The 20,457-nt window shown below is 36.3% G+C and overlaps 1 protein-coding gene across 3 annotated transcripts in view; it reads left to right on the plus strand.

Moving 5' to 3' along the window:
* The window catches only part of RIMS2 (regulating synaptic membrane exocytosis 2), a 355,739-nt gene that overhangs the window by 61,018 nt on the left and 274,264 nt on the right, over nt 1-20,457 (plus strand). The window lies entirely within an intron of this gene.

Raw genomic sequence — 20,457 nt, forward strand, 5'->3', positions numbered from 1 at the left:
AAAGCTATTTGAAAATTAGATTAGTATCCTTTTAAGAATCAAGATAAAATAATCTTGTTTTAATTTTGAGGCTCTTAAGATGTGGAGCCATCCTTAAAAATTAATTAATTCTTTTGAATGTATTTAGGATACAAAGGAAATAAATGGGGTATGAGACATATAGAAATTCCAGTACAAGATTTTATGGAATAATGCTTCCATTTATTTCCTTTTAAGATGATACCCCCTTAATAACAGCCATATATTTAGTCATATTTAAAAATGATGACTTTATAAAGGAGAAATTATTTTGTAATCATAAAATGATGACTGTAGTAGGAAACTCATTATGATAATTTAAAACGAGGATTATTTTAAGCTTTGATGTGTGGCAACATTAAGTTTTTGTTTCCTTTACTTTTTGGTGCAAAAATATGTTACCATCTGCTTAACCGTTAATCTAATTTTGAAATATAAAGAACATACAATTTTCAGAATTGTATTGTTTAATTTATAAATGTAACGAGATTTTCTATCATGAATTATCAGATTTGAAGCAGAATGAGTTATAACTTTATAATGATTATAAAAGTGCTGCTTAAGTGAGTCCTTTAAATATATTGGTATATGTGTTTTCAGTATACCAGGCGGTAAGAATGGAATGATAATAATGACATGCTCCTTTATAAATGAGTCATTAAGTATCATTTATATGAGTGGTTTTAGTGACTAATATTTAAATTGTGCATTGAGAGATAAAATAATGCTTAGAGTAGTTTTTCAATATTGTAAGCAGTTCCTTTCCTTTTTTAAAATTTCAAGTCACTGTGTTTACCCCAAATCTGTAGCTAGTGTGCTAGTGCAACATACAGTCATTCCCCCTGCATCAAAGGCGAGCGTGTCGTATGAATTTTCTTTTAGACCTCAGAGAATTTCTACATCCTGGTATACTGGGGAAAAATTGGACAGTCTTCAGAAGAGGGTGGCATTTGTTGAGAAAATTAGGAGAACCAGGTTTAGTTCCTGCCATGGTGTTGTGTGACTTATGTTTGATGTGTCACGTCATGTCTTAGTGCTTCTGTGTTAAAATCTGTCAAATGAAAGCATGAATCTAACTAATTTATACGGGGGTTTGTTTTTTTTTGAGTTTAACATTTTTATTTTTTATTTTTAAATGAATACTTGTTTGCTCATGAATTCTTGAAGTACCTGACAAGTACATTTATATAGCCAAATAATGTACCACTTAAACAATTTTTAAGAAGTAATAAAGAAGCTTCATTAATTCTCTGATGTTACTATATCTAGCATATTGTGTGTTGAGCTTTGGCTTTTAACTTTTCCCACATTTATATAACATGGGAGTGTTGAGGACACCACTGTTTTAGGAAACTATATTTATAGGAATTTGAGGAACAGGTAAAGTTAGGAAAACTCAGAATTATGTAATTTACAGGACTATTATTAAGTAAGAGGTTTCATCAGGTGGACCCTTAATTTTAAGCCTTTAAACTGAATAAGCTAGAATGTGTGAGATTATTAGAAAGTAGCCGTAGAATTTAAAAGGAAGAGAGAGAGAATTGTTTCCTCTCATTGATGTGCAGAATAATGTAGTGACTCTGAGGAACAGTCCAACCTGTAGAATCTTAGAAAACTTTATACCTCCTAATGAATATTAGTATTGTGGAAGGAGGCAAAATAATGTATTACACTGAACATAAAGGGATACATTTTCACCTTGTAAGTTTGTGCTGCAGCCGCATCAGCACAAGTTCTGAAGTGAGTGTAAGTTTGAATCCCATCTTCAGCATTTACTAGTTGTGTGACTTGTCCAAGATGCTTAATCTCTGCCTCAGTTTCTGCATCTGTAAATAGAAATAATAGTAGTACCTATCTCACAGCTTATTGGTGAAGATGAAATTAATTTTATATGAAACAGATGTATACTTGGCACATAGCGAGTGCTACAGAAGTGTTTTGCAATAATTTTTATGGTATTAGATTTCTTTTTACTTATTGTATATGTCTGGTATCATGTAAGATGCTATCACATATATTTTCGTACTTAATCACACTTAATATTGGGTTAGTGTATTCCTTACTGCATACCTAAACTGCATCTGCCATAATGAATATGCATGTAAATTATATAAAGCAATATTAATATTTGAATTGAATATTTATTTTTTTCACACAGAGACTAAATGTAAAGCTGGAGGAAATATCCAGATTATTCAGGTTGAAATTCACTTTTAAAGAAAGTACAGTTAAAATTCAAATTACCCATATTTTTAAAATAAAAATATTCCTCCACACTAGGTTATTATTTGTATTTACATGAGATTTTAATCAGTCTTTGTCTTAAGGTCCTTGATAATATTTTATATTTCTACATTACCTTTCATTTTCATGCAACTCAATTCCACTTTGATTATTAATAAATTTAATATCACTTTTACAAATACAGTGAAACTTCTGACAATTGTATTACTAAAAACTGATTAGAAGACGTATCCATCCTTTTGTTTGGAATTTCTTTTCTTCTGAAGGTTTGCCAGTTCAAAGAGCAGGGTCATCATCCTCATTCTTCCCTTTTCCTTTAATAATTTCCTTGAGAGATTTTTGTTCACTTTTATGGCTTCAAATACTACATATGGGCTGATAATTTACAGATACTGTTTTACTAGTCGGATTATTTTTGAGCTCCAGATCAATCTATATAGCTGCCTACCGAAAATCTCTGCCTAACAGACACGTCAATTTCATTCTCCCCAAGGAATTGTCCTCTCCTCCTCCCAGTTACCTAAGCCAGATTCTGGAAGTACTTCTCCACCTCTTCCTCTTCCTCAATCAAGTCTTAAGGAGCCTTATTTCTCAGTATCTTCTGATCACTCTCTCCATTCCTCTTGTTCCTACTATAGTTCATACCACTCTGATATTTGTCTCTTACCCCAAATATTGCAACAATTCCTAGTTGTTCTCTCTGCTTCCAGACTGGTCTCCTTCCAATTAGTTTGTACATAGTAGCATAGTGAACACTCAATAAATGGTAGCTAATAAGCCTTATTTATAAATCATATTATAGGTCTTATGTTTATTTTTCTAGTGAAAGATAAAGGTTTTGATGGCAGTATTATTTCATGTCTATATTATAGCTAAGTTTTTCATGTATAAAGCTAAAATTGAACTAGTTTTAATCTGTTAAAAGGAATTTACTATTGGCAAATTTATTATTTATAACTTCAATTTAAAAAAAAATTCTTCCATGTGAGTTATTTTTATCAGAGTGGTATGCTTCTGATATTTTGCCAGATATTAATATAGTTAATAAAGATTTTAGTTCCAACATATCATTTATAATCTAGTTATTCCAAGCTATATATTCCAAACATGCCAGTCTTCTTTGTGCTTTTTGCATATGCCGTATTCTTTGCATAAAATGTTCTCCCTCACTGGTCTTGCTAACATTCTCTTCATTCTTCTTTGTTTTTTAATTTTATTTATTTAAACATTTACTTTCTAACGTATTTATTTATTTATTTATTTATTTTAGAGGGAGGGAAGAAGGGAGGGAGAGATTTGTTGTTCCACTCATTCATTCATGCATTCATTGGTTGCTTCTTGTATGGGTCCTCACCTGAGATCGAACCCACAGCCTTGGTACATCTGGACGACACTTTAACCAATGGAGCTGCCCTGCCAGGGCCTCGTTAAAGCCCTGCTTACATCTTAGAAACTTTCTCTTAATCCTTTCCCCAAGTTCTGGTATATCCTCTTTTATTTGGGTTTCTCTAATGCTTTGTTATTCCCTTGCTTTCCGAATATCTCTTTGTTCTGCAATGATTTATTTCTCTCTCATTACATTTAGTTCCTTGAGGGCAGAAACTGTCCTACTCATTTTTTACACCTGAGACTTCTGATGTAGCGCCTGATACATATATATAATGAATGCTTTGAAAATGATTTTTGTTGGACTAAATTGTTGTCAATAGATAGATGTCCTTGACTGTGTACTAGTACAATAGTTAGTATATGATCTTTAGGTCTAACATTTGTAACAAAGCAGTCAAGAATACAGTAATGTAAAGAATGCAGTCCTATCTCTATGCAATATCCTATATGAGATATAGAGCTATATGCCAGACAATGTGTTGAGGGTTTTTCATGCTATTTTTAAAAAATTCTCATAAACCCTATAAAGTTTTGCAGATAAGGAAGTACAGGCTTAGAGAGCTTAAGGAGATTGCACAAGATATACAGCTAGGAGTGCTGTTTAAAAGGTGGCATTTTAAGATATGTCTTTTTAATTGCAGAGTTTTTCCTCTTAGTCACAAGCATTATACTGCCACCCATATTGTAGAGAAAGTGAACCTCAAAACACATGATTTTGACTTTTAATTTATATGTTTTTGTGATATATCATGTCATTATTATTACATCATCACTTTTACTATGGTATCGTTATATTTAAACTAGAGGCCCAGTGCACAAAATTCGAGCAGGGGACTTGGCCCTTGCAGCCCCAGCTGCCTCGGCCCTCGCGGCCCTGGCTTTGTCTGGAAAGTCATTCTGCTGTTTGGCCGTCCGGCTGTCCCGTCTAATTAGCATATTATGCTTTTATTATATATATATATATATATATATATATATATATATATATATATATATATATACCTAATATGAAAATTGTCCCCTTGGGAGTTTGACCAGGAGACTGAAAGTTTGATCACTTGCTGTGACATCCGCTGACCACCAGGGGGTGGTGTGGAATGAAGGAAGGCCCCGGCTGGCAGCTGGGTAAGGGACGCCCTAGCTGGCAGCCGGAAGGAAGGCCTTGGCCAGCAGCCAGGCCTAGGGACCCTACCTGTGCACGAATTTTGTGCACTGGGCCTCTAGTTATAGATAAAGGGAAATGCAATAATTGAGTTTAATTTTATTATATCTAAAGTGTCCTTTTGACCAAATCCTGTGTCTTATCATTTTATTTTCCACATTTATAAGATTTATTTTTCTCATTTATAATTTTGGGAAACTATGACTCAGAATTATCAATTTTAATCAGTAATATATTATCTTTAATGACTTTATATATTTGTTCTTTTTGTTATAAAGAAAGGAGACTCCTAAGTTAATGGGACAGAGATGACTTTTAGAAGCATTATGCATAATTTACATAAAAATATACTTTGTCTACTACTTTTGCTAATATGTGATGAAATTAAAGGTAAATAGTGATGCAGTGTTATACGGTTTTGTACATAAAGTCTTTTACCTTAACACGTTTTAGTTTCTCTTTGAGTTAATTGAGTATTTAATTAGGATTTCATTTGTGGAAAGAGCATTCTCCTTTTTCAGATGTTTGGGTATTTAATTGCTTTTATAGAAATTATTCTAATTTATATGTTTTAATACATTCTAGTATATAGTGTGCTCTTAAGTTTTTTCTCTTAAAAAGTTTAGATTTTAGTTAAAAATTAATTAGACTTTTTTAGAATTTTTATTTCACTAACAAACTTTAAACTCTTATTTGTTTTAAGAATGGAATTAATTATTTCTTTTTGTTTTGTCTTTTCTGTCCTTTCTAACTTGCTTTCGTGGATATTCACACCAGGAGGACAAAGTGGTTAGAGTCTTTTTTTCTGTCTAATATTATTTTTTTTCTTATTGTTGTTATTGCTAATTTTAATTTTATAGCTATATTTAATTACTTTTAAGTTGTAGTGCATGATAATCACTATACATTAAGATATTTTAAGCATGCTATCTGATTTTACTGAAAAACATTTTATTATGTTACAGATAAAAAATTGATTATTTGATTCTTAAAGAGGCCTGCTTCTTTAGAATTTAGTATTTTTAAGAGATCTTATAGCATTTTTCATTGTGTTAAGAATTCTTTTAATCTTATAATATTTTCCTAAAGTCATCATTGTACTGGTCAGAGTTTTTAAAAGAAGCTTCTAGTATAAAGATCCAGTATTTGTAATAATGAATGAGTCACAATAACATAATCCAACACCTTTCCCCAATGTGAGAAAAATACCCAACCCAACCCGTTTCTGCCACTAGTGGTCAGATTTTCTGTTACTGATAGTCAAAAGCATTCTTAATGGAAACATTGGTGGATTTGCAGTGTTCACCAGAGAAACCATACAAACCTCTAGAGTTGTCCTTTACAAATACAGAAGAGGAGTAAAGATGTGCATGTCCTTGATACTCAGCCGCCTGCTTTTGCCTGTATATGATGTTGGAAGTATTAGGGTCACTTAACACACCTGCTCATATATTACATATAAATTAACTCCGGTTACAAACAGTAGATTCATATGGATATGTTGGACTTTTTAGGAAGTGTGGAACAAATAAACTAAATTTCCATGCCAAATTATTTGCCATACGTTAGAACATGTAGCTGGCTGTTTATCTTTTAGTAAATACTGACTTATTCATGTCTAGTGAGAGCATAATGAAATTATAGTTTTGGGAACAAATTGATGCTCATTTCACTGTCTAGAGACAATATTATCCTATATAATAAAAGCCCAGCAACTGAACGATGAAACAACTAGAACAATCAGTTGCCCAGTCGCTATGATGCACACTGACAGCCAGGGGGGAGACACTCAACGCAGGAGCTGCCCCCTGGTGGTCAGTGCGCTCCCACAGTGGGAGCACTGCTCGGCTGACAGGGATGAGCAACGGCTGACAGGGATGAGCAACGCTCCCAGAGTTGGGCTGATCCTTGCAGGCCACGCCTCCCACCAGTGCACAAATCCCGTGCACCAGGCCTCTAGTCTGTATAAAAAGACCACTTTAATGAGGATCTTAAATTATTCCTTTTTCTCTTTTTACAACAGTTATTAGTTCTCTTATCCAGTATCCCTTGAGACAATAATAAATAAAAATTTCACTCATTGTTGGCAGGTTATTAACCTTTATTGTAAAAAAAAAAAAATAACGTTACTAATGGTAATGTTGGTGAAGTAAAACGGAGTGGAAGGATGATAAATGTCCTGCAGTATTTCTCACGTTTCAGACGCATAAAGGCTACAAGTTGGGCTGCAGCTGCAGCGGTGATATTCAGAGCAAGGTGCTCTTTGTTTCCACTGCTGTCTGACGCTTTTTCTGACTTAAGCACCTTATCCAGCTTCCATGTCCCGTGCCTATGTTCCTGCCCATTGCTGTTCTCATGTGGTGTTGCAATTTACTTAAAAGAGTTTTTCGTTATAGTATCTTTGGTCGTTCCATTTCATCTAGGCAGTAGCTGTGTGGAGCTGCATTTTTGTAAATACTGTCTAAACAACAGTAGAGGATTTGCTTTTGCATTTTTATTTAATCACATAATAACCTGTAGATGGCCTTAATAAAATTGTCCTAGAAACTGAATATAACAGCTCTATCAGGGCCAACTCTTAAAATAAAATCACAAGTTTAACTACTTCTACTATTCCGTTTCTTTTATTGTAAGCCTGATTGAATGAAATAGACATTCTTTGATATTAGCTAAATTTTCCCTGCCCTCAACCCAACATGAGCAGGTGAAATAAAAAAAATAAATAAAGTGAGTTTATTATTTTAATATTTGTAATAACAACATCATAAAAACAAAGTTGAAGTGGGAAGATGTTAAATTGGTTACTTTGATTTAAGCTTCAACATTATTTAAAAATTTTAAACTTGTGTCTTGCATATCAAATGAGCCTAGATAAAACTGGCTGCATCAGACCAGGTGATTCTTCCTCTCTTAACATCAGTTTTCCAATTTCGGTCCTACCATTTAGTATTATGAGAAATTAGAAATTAAGACGAACCGTTTCGTTAGAGAAAGTAACAATCATGTCTTTATTATCGATTCCTCTCTCCTCTGTGCATTCCAAAGGTTTTCTTTATCTGCGTCTCAGGGACTGGTTGTCTCCAGTAACAAACTATAATATTTTTCCTTAAGCCTCCTGGCTCAGAGTCTGTTTATTTATATAGCAGACAAGGTCTTGGTGCCATAATCATATACCTTAGGATCTGTTCCTTTTTTAATCTGTTTCTTAAAAAAAATTAAATCTTTATTGTTGAAAGTATTACCTATGCCCCCTTTTTCCTCCCACTGACCCCTTCTGGGAGGGATGCTCTGTTTTATTGGATGGTGGAACTAGATTAAAATGTTCATCGACGATAAAGGTGTGCTCGTGTCTGGAGCCCTCCAGTGCTTTATTGCAACAGACTCCCTGCATCCGGATTATCTAAGAGCCCGTCTGAGTGTAATTAACCTGGTGGCTGACCAAACTGGGTTTCTAAGAATAGCTCTAGGTTAGCTCTAGCCATGGCCAGAGTAACTGACCTGGGCTTTCAGTGAATAGGTAGTGACTCCTCGGGGACGGGTGTCTGCTAGGCAGGACGGGCACTGGGAGCTGGCTTTTGTGTGGAATTTATTTTTAGGTGTTTATCACGAGAGAATTTGCTGAGCGGTACGTGTGCCTTTTTAGAAAGCCAGCACATTGTGCTTCTTGGGATTGAGGGTATGCTTATTTAGGTGCAGATGGCACCAAGTGAGGCTAATTTTAACTTAATAGCATCATATTAGAATGCATTGTGATGTGGAAAAATCAGAGACATCAATAATTAAAAGTTAGTGTTCACTAGGAATGCACTGAAAGTTGCCCATATAAATAGTTATCTTGGGTATTTCTTAGTAGTGGAATTGCTGGGTTATACAGTAATTGTATGTTTAAGTTTTTGAGGAACTGTCAAACTTTTCCACAGTGATTGTACCATGTGATATATCGATCATCAGTGTACAAGTGTTACAGGATGTCACATCCTTGCTAACACTTGTTATTTTCCTTAAAAAAAAAAAAAAAAAAAAGACATCCATTCTAGTGGGTGTGAAGTTCTTTTGGGTTCAGTTGTTGCTACCACTGTCCAGCACAGCTATGGCTGAAATCAGATGTGAGCCAAGGAGATTTGACCCTGAGTACCAAAATCATCTGCTGCATGAGGCTTAAGACAGAGTTCATATGAAAAACTTGATGTCCCTTGGTTATAAAAGACTGAGGTTTGAATTCTGGCTACATTGCTTTTCAGCTGAAGACCTTGTCTATGTGACTTAACCTCTGTCATCAGTTTCTTCCTTTATATACTGAGAGGAATTTAGTGTAGATTAAATGAGATAAAATACACAAGAATTAAGAAGCATGCCCATAACAGGAGGAACTAAAAAATGCTATTTATTGTTGTTGTTAGTAGCAGTGGCAGCAGCAACATACTTATCACCTCTAAAACACAAAAAAATGTGGGTCCCTCCGCCCCCATAAAAGACCTAGTAAGATTCTAAAATCAATTAGGATACATCACAAGTAGAACCTTTATTGAACCAGTTTGGAAACCTCTGAGATACGCTATACATATTTTACTTTCATTTAAATCTTTAAGCAATTTTAGTGTATATAAAACAAACTTAAAATAATTTATTTCAGCATTTTTGAATTTTAAGTAAATATTTTTATCAGAAAAATATATTTTATAATAATATTTGACTTTGGAAAGTTCTTAAAAAGTTACTCTTTTAGATATAATTTTATGAAACTTATGGTATCTGGGTTGTAGAAATTTTGCTAAGCAAACAGATTTATGTAATGATTATTCATTGTAATATACTTATTGTTAATGGTTACTATATTAATTCACTCATTCCTTGGACACAACTTGGTCTTTTCTAGGCACTTGGAATATAGCAGAGAACTAAAATAGACATATTCTAATTAAGAGATGCACATAACAAATGAGATAAATAAATAATAGAAGGTGTAAGTGTCCTGGGGAAAATTAAAATACTTAATTTTGAGTGGTGTTAGTTTAAATGGCCTTGAAAAGTGACAGCTGAACTACGACCTGAAAGTTGAGGGAGTTAGCATTGCAGATATTTAGGGTCAAAGCCGTCCAGGTTGAGGTAATAGCCGATACAGAGGTCCTGTGTTAGGAGCAGGCTGCACCTGTTGGAAGAAGAGCAAGGAAGTCATTGTGGCTGGAGCAGAGCAAGTGGGTCACGAGAGTGAGAAACAAGGTTAGCGTAAGATTGCAGAGGACCTTTGGGGTCATTGTAAGGACCCTGGCTTTTATTCTGAGCAAAATGGGGAGTATTCAAGGCTCTGACCAAAAAAGTGACACGATGCGACTTATATTTTAAGACACTTCAAAAGGTTTGTTGTCACTGCTTTGTTGCGATAGATTAATGAGAATGAGAGAGGATGGAGCCTGGGAGACCACCTACCAGGTTGTTGCAGTAATTTAGGCAGGTGATGATGGTGACTTAGGCCAGGGTAGTTTGTGGTAGAGGTGGTGAGATGTCATCTCGGTGAATATATTTTTAAAGTAGAACCAAAAAAAAAAAAAAAAAGTTCTGGTGGAATGAATATATGTGGGATTATCGGAGAAAAAGATTATTTCATGATGTTTGGCCCGAGGCAAACTGGGAAGTTGGAGAGCTGCCCTTAACTGCTACGAGTAAGACTGGATGCGCAGTTTTAAGGTGAAGGACTGGAGTTCAGTTTTGGTCATGTTAAGCTTGAGATGAATAAAATACAAATTCTCTGAAGCTTTGACATATGCGGTGCTTTTAATTTTATGATGTGTTAGCGTGATAGTTTACTTTTGTAGAATAGTGAGTCTCCCTTGGGTGGGCCAAGTTGGACTTGTTCTACATTGAACCTGCTTTAAAGTAGGTCAGACTACTGTATATGGTTAGTGGTGTTTTTATTGCCTTTTAGTAGCTACAGGAGCAAGAAGAACAGTTTGCAAAAGGAAGTCCATGTGGGAGTCCATGGCTTCTGAAAATTTACTTGCAAGAAACCATGGAAATTTCCAAATAGTCTTGTCCATTAACCTTAACGTTTTAAATAATTACTAACGAGAATCAGAGAAACAGGTAAATGAAACTCTATACTTAGAACCCTTTCTCTGAAAAAATACCCCTTCTTTAAAATTCCTCTTTCCTAGGAGTGTTCTAGTGATTTCCATATCTCCATATTTTTGGTAGTATTTCCTCTGTGTTGCTTCTAGTTTTACACTTCCAATTCTCTTCAATTTGGATAAAGCATTATCTTCTTTACCACCTGTTTACTGTCTTATAATTATGTTCTGGCTTTTGTTTTTTTATAAGAAGTCATCTTTAGGAATAGAGAGTTAGGGAAAGGAGGGAGATAAGGGGGATAGAGAGAGAGAGGGAGAGAGAGTGAAACATCGACTTAAGAGAGACACATCAATTGGTTGCCTCCCACACATGCCCCAGCAGGAGCCAGGATGAACCTGCAACCGAGGTACATGCCCGTGGGTAGAACTGAATCCCTGACCCCTCGGTCAGGCCGAAGCTCTAACTGATGAGCCAAACCGACCTGGTGAATATGATTTTCATTTTAAATGGAATCTTCTAGGTGAATATGCTTTCTGTTTTAAGAAAAGTTGAACTTGCTTAATTTTACTTTCAATTTATTTAAATCATTTTGTAGTTCTGTAATTTATACATCATAAACTTTAAGTTCTTTTAAATGATGAAAAAGAAAACTGTTAAGTGATAGTATGTATATATTGAATCTTTAATCAATTAATATGCAATGGAAATTAATTATTCTAATTAATATCATCACATTTTGTAATGCGAATAATGATACTCTTTCAACTCATTTTAAGATTTTATTAAACTTATAGTTTTAACTGAAATTTAATTTATTTTTAGGGAAAAAAGTGGATTAACAAAGTGGTACAAAATACAAAGCCTTTGGGCCCAGTTAGACCAAAGTACTAGAGCACAGACTAGTGGGAAAATGTGGTAACTGCAGAAATGTTCACATTCCTTAATCTTGCTGGATAGACCTACTGCCTTAAAAGTTGTCTTTTCTTTAAAAATCACTTAGAGACACTTAAACTTAAAATGCAACTGTGAATTAAAATAAGATTTTAAAAGCCAAATATTTATTATGAATTCCTTATACTGATAATAACCCTATACAGTTAAATTCTTTTCCATGATTGATTTACTTTGGCAGCCACTTTAGTTTTTTTGGATAAAATTTAATTGAGAACAGGAAGTTTATAAAATATCACATGCTTTGATGAAAAGGAAAATAAAACCAGCACTACAAAATATGTACAGATAACTAGTTACCTTTGATATGATTGCCTGGCTACCGTACACACACCTCTTCATAAACCCGCCCCCCCTCCCTTGCATGCTATATTGTATTTTAAAAATTATATTTGTATGAAAATTCACTAATTACTTCTCAGTTAACTAATATGTTTATCTTAAATATACATTAACTTTCAGTATAATTATGAGTATCAGCAAATATTTTCACTAGTTAATTAACCTTCATTGGTCACTAGTCTAGCATTCCTGTTATATATTCTAATCTCCTCCCCCTTTTTCTTTCCCTCTTGTTCATTTGGAAATATTTAAAATATACCAAGACATTTAGAGGATAACACCAACCAATTATACAAGTCTTAAAACTTTTCCATATTTTTTAGAGATACAGCAATTACCTTTAATACTTATCATTCCACACTTTTTTATTTGTGCAGTTTAACTTCACACACATATGCTGCTAAACCATATATAGTATTATTTTGTAAGAATTTTTGACTTTATATTATAGAATACACTGTATTTATTTTTCTGAAACTTCTTTATATTTTGAGAATTATCTCAAAATTAAGATTTATCTAAATATCTTTTATTCATTACTGCTGAATATAATTCTTCTGCATGAATATGCTATAGTTCATTCATTTTCATGTTGATTTAAGTTATCTAAATTGGTTTTCTAAGGACATAGTACTCAGTAAATATACCTGTTCATGTCTTCTTGTGCCTACATGAGAATTTCTCTAAGGTTTCTGGGTCATAGAATATTTAGGTAGCCATTTCTAGTTTCACTAGATATTGTGGAATGGCTCTCCAAACTGGTTGAAAATAATTTACAATCCTGAGAGGAATATTTGTATTGGTTCCTTTACTTCCTCTCTCATGCTTGGTATTGTCAGACTTAAAATGTTGCCAAACAGATGGGTGTGAATAGTAACTCACTGTTTTAAATTTGTATTTTCTGACTGATGATGATAAGCACCTTTTTATTTGTTTGTTGTACATTTGGGTTTCTCAGTGGAATTGTATATTCATTCTTTGACCTATTACTCTACTGTGATGTTTGTTTTTTCTAATCGAAATATGCTAGGTCTGCATATATTCTGAATGCATATTCTTTGTTAATTGAAACATTCCAATAAAATCTCTCCCAGACTGTTTTCTCTTTTTCATTTTATTTATTCTCTCTTACTATTGTACTGTTCAAATGTTTAAACATCTTGATACAGTAGAATTTATCTTTTTATGTACTTTGTGCTTTTTATATTTGAGTTAAGAAATCTTTTGTTTTTCTGACTTCAGAAAATTTGCCTGACATTTGTTCTAAAAGATTCATAGTTTTGACTTTCATGTTTTAGTGTTTAATACATTTGGTATGGATTTTTTACGTGGTGTGAGGTATGAATCTCCCTCCCCTTCCCCCCACCCAGCATGGAAAACCATTTGTCTCAGTTATATTAATTCAACAGTGCATTTTTCTCCACTGATTTGTAATGTTAACACTGACATATGTGAGAGTCTGTATCTAGAACCTTTCTTAATGCTCCATGTTCCATTTACCATCTCCCTGCTAATACCACAATATCTTAATTTCTGCCACTTTATAGTAAGTAGAGCAAGTCCACCTCAAATTGTTATCTCACTTCAGAATTATCTAGAGTTTCTTTTTCTTATCTTGGCTCTTTCATATTCATTTTAGAATTAGCTTGATAAATTCCTTGAAAAAAAGTATTCAGAGTTTTATTAAAATCGTATTGAACTTTATAGATTTAATTTGGGCAGACTGATGTTCTTGTGGTATTTTGTCTTCTCATCCCAAGAGAGTATATCTTTCCACTTATGTTAGTCTTCTTTTAGACTCTTGTATATTATGCTTCTTGGTAACAAATATTTAAATTTTTTAATTACATACTTGTAGTTGGTTATTAGTAGTGTACAGAAATGCTGTTTATTTCAGCCTATTGATTTATTTACTTTTAAAATTAAAAAAATTGATTTCAGAGAGAGGAAGGCAGGGAGATGGAGAGGGAGAGGGAGAGGGAGAGAGGGAAACATCAATGAGAGATAAACATCTATTGGCTGCCTCTTGCATGTCCCCTATTGGGGATTGAGCCTGCAATCTGGGCATGTGTCCCTGACCAGGAATTGAATCTGCGACCTCCTGGTGCTTGGGACTGCGCTCAACCAACTGAGCCACACTTACCGGGCTAGTCTGTTTATTTTTGATTTACGAAAATAACTTTTAATATTTGTAGATTTTTTTTTGGATTTTCTATCATTATCAAGTGGTATTAAGATAAGGATGGACAGTTTTACCTTTTTTCTTGTCTCACGTGGGATATTTACTAAGCCAGTGTCTCCAGGACAATGTTGAATAGAAGTGGTGATACAGGGGATTCTTAATTCACTCCTGACTTTATTTTATTTTTCTTTGTTCCTGACTTTAAGCAAAAGGCTCTTCCCTTTTATTCTTAAGTATAAAATAGGATATAGAATTTTTGTAGGTACCCTTTATCAGGCCTAAGCCTTACTTTTCTGTTTCTTGTTTGCTAGATTTCATTTTCACATGAATGAATCTTGCATTTTATGAATGCTTGAATACTTCTTCTGTATTATTGATATGATCACATTTTCTATTTTAATCTATTAATGTGGTGAATTACATTAATATATTTTCCAATATTAAACTATTTTTGCATTTGTTGCAATCCTCCCTTTGTCATGATAGGTTTTTTCTTTTGTTCATTTCTTTCTCATATACGATGTCCCCCAAAAATGTATACACACTTCAGTAGCTGATAGCTCAATTGATGTTTCTTTCTTTTCAGATTTAACCCTTGGGAATGAATCATGATTCAAAGTGTGTATATTTTTTTGGGGGGACACTGTATATTTGAAATGTAGGATTTAATTTGTTAAGATTTTAAGATCTATGCATCCATTTCTATATGTGCTGTTGGCCTATAATTCTACTTTTATATTGTCTATGGGAGGCTGAAAATGGCCCCTCAAAAAATATCTATGTCCTAATCCCTGAACCTGTGAGTAATCTTATATGGAGAGAGGGGGAAAAAGCATTCTTGCAGATGTAATTTATTAAGGATCTTAAGATGGGGAGATTAACTGGGGGGGGGGGGGGCCCTAACTGTAATTATTTGTATCCTTGTAAGAGGGTGACAGAGGGAGATTTTACACACACACACACACACACACACACACACACGCACTCATGCACACACGCATGCACAGGAGAAGGTGATATGAAGATGTAACATGGAGAAATTTGAAGATGCTTTTTTTGAAGTTTGGATTGATGCTGCCACGAGCCAGGGAACGGAGGTAGCCACCGGAAGCTGATGGCCGGAAGAGGCAAGGAACTGATTTTCCCTAGAACCTCCTGAGGGAGTGGGGCCCTGTTGACACCTTGATTTTGGCTTAGGGATACTGAATTCAGATCGGGACTTCTGGTCTCCATAGCTGTCAGAGAATACATTTCTGTTGTTTTAAACCATCAGTTTGTGGTAATTTGGTTACTTCAGCCATAGGAAATGAATTCACTGCCTTTTTCTGATTTTGCCATTAAGATCTTTCCAGTCTTATAAATTGGGTTGGGGAACTTTCCTCCCCCGCCTCTAGGTTACACCTCCTCCCCCCCCCCCCCCCCCCCGCCCGCAGATTAGTTGAATACGTTTGAGATTATTTGTTCTTTCAGTGTTTGGTAGGAGTCAAATGTGAAACTATCTAGACTCTGCCCCCCCCCCCCCACTTTTTTTTTTTTTTATGGGAAGAGTTTTTAAAAAGTTTTTGCTGTAGTTTTTTTTCTCCTCTCTCTCTCCCCCTTCCTTTACCTCTGAGCGTGTATCCTTTTCTTATTAACTTTTTTGTGATTGCCTTCATGCAGTGTCTGGGTTGTCCAATCCAGGACCAAGGTCTTCAGTAGTGAGCTGGGATCTTGCCTCCATCTTGATATTGAGTGATATTGCAAATTAACATATTAGTGATATTTTTTACAGCACTCATCATACGATGTATTTGGTGGTTAATTTAATTGGGTAAATAAAGAGTTCCACTAATAAAACTCCTGCTATTTTATTCCCACATAAGTTAAATTTTGTTCCGTTGACACATAATTTACCTCTGATAGGCATTCATTATTTCATAGCCGGTTAGTGAAAAGTCATCTCATAGCATGTGCATGTGCTTGTATTTGTGAGACATAGTTCAGTATCGTTGATTTATAAGTTAAGTTGCTGTGTGTATAAGGGCTTCAAGTGAAAGTGTCAGTCCCTTGTACTGCTTGGGGTAGATTTAGGCTTCCTGAGCTTTAAAGGTTAACAAACTATTAATCCAAGAGTGGGAGGAGATAGGAAAGAAGAAAATAAAGGTAATTGGTGATATGAGGAAAAGAGCACCCAATATGGATAGCCCAGAGCATATGGGAAGAGTAAGTATTAATACGTAGAGAGCCTTTAATACAAACCATATATCATGCCTTATACTAATTTATTTTACACTAGAGGCCCAGTGCACGAAATTCGTGCACAGGGGGAGGGGGTGTCCCTCAACCCGGCCTGCACCCTCTCCAATCTGGGACCCCTTGAGGGATGTCCGACTGCCAGTTTAGGTCCAATCCCTAAACCAGCAGTTGGACATCCTTCTCACAATCTGGGACGGCCAGCACCTAACCGCTCACCTGCCTGCCTGCCTGCCCGCCTGCCCCTAACTGCTTCTGCATGCCAGCCAGATCGCCCCCTAACCGCTCCCCTGCTGGCCTAATCACCCCCAACTGCCCTCCCCTACAGGCTTGGTCACCCCCAACTGCCCTCCCCTGCCGGCCTGATCGCCCCCAACTGCCCTCCCCTGCTGGCTTGTTTGCCCCTAACTGCCCTCCCCTGCTGGCCTGCTTGCCCCCAACTGCCCTCCCCTGCTGGCCATCTTGTGGCGGCCATCTTGTGATAACGTTGCGACAGCCATCTTGTGACAATGCCCTCGCGCGACGCCACCTAGGCTTTTATTATACAGGATTACTATCCGTTGGGTGTTAACAAATGAGGAAAACAAAGCTTATAGCATTTCCAGGTCTTATTCTCATTTTGGACTACACAGGAATAGATTTACCTAGTTCACATTGAGGTAAATTGGCAAAGCCGATCATGACCTCCATTGGCCTATTTAGCTACTCTGAGGAACACATTTGTAACTGATTTTACACTGAGCTGGGAATCTCTGCCCTAACCAGTGGTTCTCTAACTTCATCAAGCATCAGAATTACCTGTAGGATTTGGCAAGCCCCCTCCCAAACCTACAACAAACAAACAAGAAAACAAAAACCAAAACATATTTCTGGGTCCCACCCAAAATTTCTGATTCAGTAGATTTGCACATCTCATGAGTTCCCAGGTGATACTGATGCTGCTGTTCCAAGGATATTCTTTGAGAATCTGCTGTAGAAGAGGTTAAGTTACCTGCTTACCTTGTGATAAATAATACAGCAGCAATAGCTTGTTTCTGCAGATGATCATGATTGGCTAATTGTCTGCCTCCCAAACTTTCATCATTTCTTTTTCATTGTCAATTACCAGGCAGGAAAGGTTGTTTTTCTTGAATATTGAGTGTTACTTATTCTAGATAAATTCATATCACGGAATCGTGTAGCATGGATTATCACTGTATCATGAATAGTAATTGTTTAAAATAAACAGAAAAGTTGAAATCCAAACCTAATTTATTTGAACATTATTTTGTGGCTCTATATGTAATGTACCTTTCACTTTTAAAAAAGATCTGCAGTACCTAAATTTGTCACAAGATGGCATTGAAAGGCTGAAGATTTTGGTGGAAATTTGTGTTTTGAAACCATTAATGGGTTAGATATATTTTTATTTCATGTGTATTAAAACCAAAAGAAATCTGAACTATGAGGTATTTTTTAAAAAATTGAGCGATATTTTAGTATTATCCTGTAAAACACTTTCTTATTTAGTTACAAAAAACAAAATAGTCAAATACATTGACATTATTGATGACTAATTCTTTCAAGTATCTAAGAAACATAAATCTTAATGTAATAGCATCAAACATTTAATTATGTACCCACCAGAAGGACTTCACATAAATTCAAGTTAGTAATTATAGAAGGTCTTACTATGCTATGATTTATAGGTCTTATTATGCATAAGATGATATTAATCTTGCCTGCAATGAGCTTTAAGTTTTAGTATGGGAAAAAAAGAAATGTATATACAATTCAAGAGAGAACAAAATAATAAAAGTGATTAAATACAATGTTGTGTAATATGGAATTACACAAACAATATGAACTGGAATAATGGGCAATTAAACAAAAAATTTAAATGGTATTTTACAAAAATATCCTTGTATCAGTTGAAAATACTATGTTGAATTTTTCTTTTAATGATTATATTATCATAATTTATTTAAATCATAAGGAAATGTTTAGCAATATGGAGAGTTGTGTAAGATTAAGTATTTGACATAAATAAAGCATCAGAGTCACTCACTTGAAATATGAACTGACCTTTTATTTTATGAACATGTGATTTTATTTTTTTCTGATTAATTGAAAATTATTTTTCAGAGGAGGGTGAAGATTTTCTGGTCGCACAGATGTTATTTATGATATTCCTGGGTTCCTGGAATCTGAAAAACATATCTATATCAAAAAATCAAGTGTAGAATGGTGGTTATTAGGGTATTGGGTTTGGGAGAAAAGGAGATATGCTGTAAAACAGTATAGATTTTGAGTGTTACAAACTGAACAAGTTTTGGAAATCTGTTTCATAACAGTGTGAATGTGTTTAACACTGTTGAACTGTGCACCTAAAAAGTGCCCGACTAGAAACTATGAACAATTAATAGGTTTTTATTGAAGATCAACAATGTTCCTAGCTTTATTTAGCTACTAGAGGCCCAGTGCACGAATTCGTGCATGGGTGGGGTCTGGTTGGCCTGCCCTAGTCAGGGCTGATCAGAGCCTGGCCAGCCAGGGGGAGGGGCCAAGGGAGGTTGGCCAGCTGGCCCCACCCCGAGTCGGGCCAGTTAGCTGGCCACAGTGTACTTCATAGTGACTGGTCATTCTGGTCATTCCAGTCACGTGGCTTTTATATATATATAGATTAGGAGCTACTTAAAAGAAATAAAACCTCCTTAGGAAGCCTATAATATAATTGGTGATAGAAGATTAACTTAATATACTAATACTAGAAGCCCGGTGCACGAAATTTGTGCACGGCAGGGTGTTGTCCCTCAGCCCAGCCTGTACCCTCTCCAATCTGGGACTCCTGGAGGGATGTCCGACTGCCCGTTTAGGCCCGATCCTGGTGGGATCGGGCCTAAACGGGCAGTCGGACATCCCTCTCACAATCCAGGACTGCTGGCTCCCAACTGCTTGCCTGCCTGCCTTCCTGATTGCCCCTAACTGCTTCTGCCTGCCAGCCTGATCACCCCCTAACCACTCTGCTGCCAGCCTGGTTGATGCTTAACTGCTCCCCTGCCAGCCTGTTTGCCCCCAACTTCCCTCCTCTGCCAGCCTGGTCACCCCTAACTGCCCTCTCCTGCAGGGTTGATCACCTCCAACTGCCCTCCCTTGCAAGCCTGGTCCCTCTCAACTGCCCTCCCTTGCAGGCCTGGTCCCTCACAACTGCCCTCCCTTGCAGGCCGGGTGCCTCCCAACTGCCCTCTCCTGCTGGCCATCTTGTGGTGGCCATCTTGTGTCCACATGGGGGCAGGATCTTTGACCACATGGGGGCAGCTATATTGTGTGTTGCAGTGATGATCAATCTGTATATTACTCTTTTATTAGATAGGATAGAGGCCTGGTACAGGGGTGGGGGCCAGCTGGTTTGCCCTGAAGAATGTCACAGATAAGGGTGGGGGTTCCCTTGCGGTGTGGGGCGGCCTGAGCGAGGGGCCTGTGGTGGTTTGCAGGCCGGCCACGCGCCCTGGCAACCCAAGTGGAGGCCCTGGTATCTGGAATTTATTTTCCTTCTACAATTGAAACTTTGTAGCCTGGAGCGGAGCCAAGCCTGGGGCTCCGGCAGCCATTTCTGTGGCTGTTAATTCACCTTCTACGGTTGAAACTTTGTAGCCTTAAGCGGGTGGGCCCGGCCAGGGTGTGCGGAAAGCTTTGCGTCCCCTGTTGCCGGCGGCGACCCTGGCTTGCTCTCTCAAGCTCCATTCTGCCACCATTTGTTTGAATTTGTTTACCTTCTATAATTGAAACTTTGTAGCTTGAGTGGAGGCTTAGGCCTGCAACGGCTATGGAAAGCTTGGCTTACTCTGTTACCTGGGAAACCTTGCTCTCTGTGGCTGTAGCCATCTTGGAT

Source organism: Cnephaeus nilssonii, assembly GCF_951640355.1.
Source record: "Cnephaeus nilssonii genome assembly, chromosome: 18".
Taxonomy (NCBI): domain Eukaryota; kingdom Metazoa; phylum Chordata; class Mammalia; order Chiroptera; family Vespertilionidae; genus Cnephaeus; species Cnephaeus nilssonii.